Source organism: Pyrus communis, chromosome 15 (assembly GCF_041283825.1).
Source record: "Pyrus communis isolate YQ-2024b chromosome 15, ASM4128382v1, whole genome shotgun sequence".
NCBI lineage: Eukaryota > Viridiplantae > Streptophyta > Magnoliopsida > Rosales > Rosaceae > Pyrus > Pyrus communis.
This window is the reverse complement of record NC_142579.1, coordinates 17,407,985-17,412,687: the sequence shown is the minus strand read 5'-3', so window position 1 is coordinate 17,412,687 and position 4,703 is coordinate 17,407,985.

The window sequence follows — 4,703 nt, the reverse complement described above, 5'->3', positions numbered from 1 at the left end:
TGAGGCCGAAAGGCATAACTTTATAGCAATATAGTTCCCTGTCAGTAGTGAAAGCTGTGTGCTCTTGGTCCAAATGGTACATGAGGATTTGGTTGTACCCTGAGTAAGCATCCATGAAGCTCAAGAATTCACACCCTGTCGTTAAGTTGATAAGTCTATCAATGAGAATAAGGGGAAAACTATCTTTTGGGCATCATTTGTTAAGGTAGTGTAGTCAACACACATTCTCCATATAATCTTTTGAAGTATGAGGCTTTCTTTGGTCGGTTTTTTCTTAACAAGGATAACATTTGCTACCCACGTTAGATAGTTGACTTCACGAATGAAGCCTATGTCTTTGAGTTTTTCAACTTTTGCCTTCATTGCCTCATATTGTTCAGTGTCATAAGATCTTCGCTTTTGTTTCACCGGCTTAGTCTTGGGATCAGTGCTTAAGCAATGACAGATGATGTTGGGAGAGATGTCTGTCATGTCCTCATATGACCAAGTGAAGATCTCGGCGTTCTCTTGCAAAAAGGAAATCAATCCCAATTGAATAGGTGGTGACAAGATGGTGCCAATCTTCACCCTGTGATCTGGATAGTCTTTTGAGATAAAAACTTTCTCGAATTCTTCAGTAGGCTATACTTGCTGGGTGAAAGAGTCATCTTGTGGATTGTCGGGTTAACTGTTGTCATCACGAAGAGCCAAGTTGGCTTCATCCGGGCTGGTCTTTATGACTTGGCCATATATATAAAAGGTCTCTTTGGGCACATGCAAGCATTGTTGCTTGACTGAAATGTTGTAGCATGATCGTGCACTAAGTTGTTCCTATGATGTAACCATTGTCAGAAGGTGTTGGAAACTGTATCAACAACATATGAGTGGATACCATGGCCTTAAGATCATTGATGCCTGTGCGCCCAGAGATGACATTGTACGCCGACCACAAGGAAATTAGTGGTAATAGTAGATGTGTAAAGGCCTATAACAATGGTGAATGGTAAGTGTATGCTCCTAAAGGTTGCACGATATCACCAGAAAAGCTTATCAGGGGAGTAATTGAGGGATCAAGCAAGTGTTCAGCTACATTAAGTGCTCTAAAAGCTTCGGCGAACATGATATTGACTGAAGCACCTATGTCTATAAGGATCTGTCGCACATCAAAGTTGGCTATGTGAGCCTTCATGATTAGTGGGTCGTTGTAAGGGTAGATGATGCCTCTTTCCTCCTCAGGGTAGAAACATATCGGATCCCAATTAGGCTTTTGATAATTGCCTCCCTTGATGTCTTCCACATGAAACACCTGGTGGCCAAACCTTAAAATTCGTTCACTATTTTTCATGGCCCTGTTGGAAGATTCAGAGAAGGGTGTGCCACCGCTAATAAAATATATCACATTCACCTGGCGTTGGTTACAGTTATCCCTTAGAGGGTGAAGAAGGAATCGATCAATTTTCCCTTCGTGTGCCAAAGCTTCAATGTGGTCATGGAGGGTGATACATTTCTCGCTGTCATGGCCGTTATACTCATGGTAACAGTAAAACATGCCCATGTTCTTCGTGGACTTATAATCTAGCTGCCTCAACTTTGGCTTTGGTATCAAGTGAGCTACACTAGGGTAAATGGTTGCGCATGTGGTATTCAAAGGTGTATATGTCTTATACCTTGGGGTAGGGTCTGTCTTAACTTGCGTTTGGCCTATTGCATTGGTTGCTAGAGAGTGGGCGTTATCATAGCGATAGCCTTGGTTATTTCGATAGTGTCCCTTACTTTTCTTATTAAAATGAGAATGTTGAGGATGGAAATCCTTCCTCTTGCCCTGAGATTGATATTTCTGTTGTCCCGACGACACACTAGGTAAGGCAGAGGGTGATGTAACTACCGTCTGGAAGGTCAAGGTTTTCTCACTTGGTTGGATTTGGCTCCCATTTCCCACTTGTTGATAGGGGATGGCCATAGGGGGTTTCCCTTGATATGTCTTTGCTTCGACGGATGCATGGTTGTAAGCATGTGTCATCACCTCAAAGTAAGTCTTCTAAGTGTTGGCATTGATCATGTACTTGAAGAAACACTCACGTAGGCCCGCCGTGAAGGCTTTGAGGGCAATCTTGTCATCTACCTTAATGCAACGAGAATATTCATGGCTGAAGCAGCTGGCACACTCATGTAGTAACTCGTCTAGCTTTTGGTGAATAATGTACAAGTTATCTGCAGAGTGCAAGCCATTCGTTTGGAAAATGTGTTGAGAAACAAACAGTTTCCTCAGCTCCTCAAAGGAATCTATTGTCTTAGGTGGAAGGCAGCAATACCAATTCAGAGCTCCACCAGAGAAAGTGGAAGGGAAGATAAGACATCATTATCCATTAGTATGCATCTGGTATGCCATGGTTGATTCAAAGAGGTTAAGGTGTTCAATCGGATCCTCCCTTCCAATATATAGTTGTAAGCCGAGCTTCTGCTTTGTTTTTGCTTAGAGGGGTGTGTCAAGGATTCTCCTTGTAAGAGGGTCAGGCCTTGGTTGATTCCAATCAGGTATCTCAGTTTGACGTTCGGCCTTCAATTTGTTTACTTCCTCAAAGAGTTGTAGGACAAGAGGGTCCTAAGTAGAGTCATGTACTATTGGAGCTTTCCTTCGTAAGTTTCTATCACCTATTAGAAGTAGGGAAGTTTGATCAAGGGCATGTGGTTTTTCCTTGGATTCATTGTACTAGCTTAAAAGGTGTGTCTATTGGAAGACCTCTGAGTCCCTTATACCCTCATGTTCCTCTAGGACTTGTCGCTCCTTCCCTGGATTGGTAGCTGGCCTGGGCCGTGGTAGAGGACCGAGTATTTCAGAGACCCTTGGGTCATTAATCTTTAAGCTTATATAGATAGGGTTCTCTCAACGTTGCCTTAGGAAGTCTCGACAGTTGCGATAAACAGCTTTCTATCTTTCTGCTCCCTCTAGAAGGAGGTGCCTTCCTCCACTTCTCCTGCTTTGGGTCGAAGCAGTTGGGTTGAGAGAAGTCTCATGTTGTTCAACACATTGATGAGTAACTTGCTCTTCATTAGGAATATCCATATTGAAGACCGGTGACCCTCCATGTTAGGGGGTACCCAGGTGATGGTTTACGTCCACAAGGGCACGGGGCTCTTGTGACTGAGTATGCCTAGCCTTATGGAGCATCTCGAAGTGCTTCTCATACTACTCCTGGAGGATCTCGTTCTTCGTTGCTATCTTTTTGTTCTAAGCCTTCAGCTTTTCACCTTTAGCTTGAAGAGCAAACTTCTTTCGTTCCTTCCTTCGTTGCCTCACACTGGGCATGAGAGGAGTGTTGTTTTGTGTGTTATGGCTTCCTTCGCTCCCCATATTGGAGAAGGATGCCTAGTCAAAGGAGAGTGTACAAACAATGGAAACCAGCTTGACGAAGCTGAAAAGAGTAGAAATAAGTGTCTTTTCCCACTTATGCACCAAATGTTGATGCACAAAATCAATGAAGACTTTGGAACAATGTAAAGTGTCAAGTTTGTGACCTTCGCTCGATTACTCCGATTACTAGTGAGGATACATATGTAAAGAGATAGAGATAGGGAAGCAAACACAAGATGTACGTAGTTCACCCTAAGTTTGGTTACGTCCACAAAGTAGAGGAGTTCTCATTAATAGTGAAGGGTTTACACAAATACATTGGTTTAAGCATAATGATCATTAGTGAGTTCTAATGACTAGTTTAAGTACAATAATGACATTAGGGATTCATTGTAGGAGAATGGTCTCCTTTTATAGTTGAGGAGAGTCTTTAGATTTTGTTTGTAGTCAATGTGGGACTCTATAAGCTTTATTCTGACGTTGACATGTGTTGAGCTCTGATTAGCCTCCTGGTTAAAGGGAAACTCTTGTGCTTCGGCAAGGGTTCCTCAGCATGAACCCCTCAGTGGGTCTTTCAAGATATGACGTTGACTGATGCTCAGTAGTTTCGGGATTGGTCAAGTATGGTACAAACAACACTAAAATATATTCAAGGGTATTAGGTACTTAATCCAAATTTTTATTTTGTAGAATAAACTTGTCTTTGGATGTATCATAGTAAGAGCATTATTGATGTATAAGACATAAAAGCTCTATAGTGGACATTTCATTTTTTGAACAAACAATATTATCTACACTAAGGGATAGGGGAGTAAGATAAGCCTCACACTGGACTAGCCATAATAATGTAGTTTGAAGTGGCTCTTAATAGACATTTTAAAAGGGATGAAAAGCATAAAGTTCTTGTGAGCAAAGCAATTGAAAGAGGCTCAAATTACACTCTGTCAAATTCTTTTTAACAATTTTTCGTTCATATGTCAAAATAATAGAAACATTTTGAGTTTTTGATAATGGACTTCCAAGATGACACACCGAGAGTTAACCTAAAAAAAGGATGACACACCACGATTGAATATCCAATGAATGCCAGTGTAAAGGAATGTTAGCTGACACTTGGAAGGTGACGAAGCCATATTATAGAAATGTTGGGTAAAAATGTGAATAAATTAAAACAAGATATAAAACTATTAGTGAGAGTGTTGATTGCAGATGTACCAATATTACATAAATGTAATGTCAAAGTATAGATGGAAGTGCAAAAACAGTATGAATATTCTAATCCTGGGTAGGATGGATAATACTACAAAAGAAAATATAGGAATTTAAAATTCCTATATTGATTGGTGTGGATGTCAGAACTGCCAAAGAACCT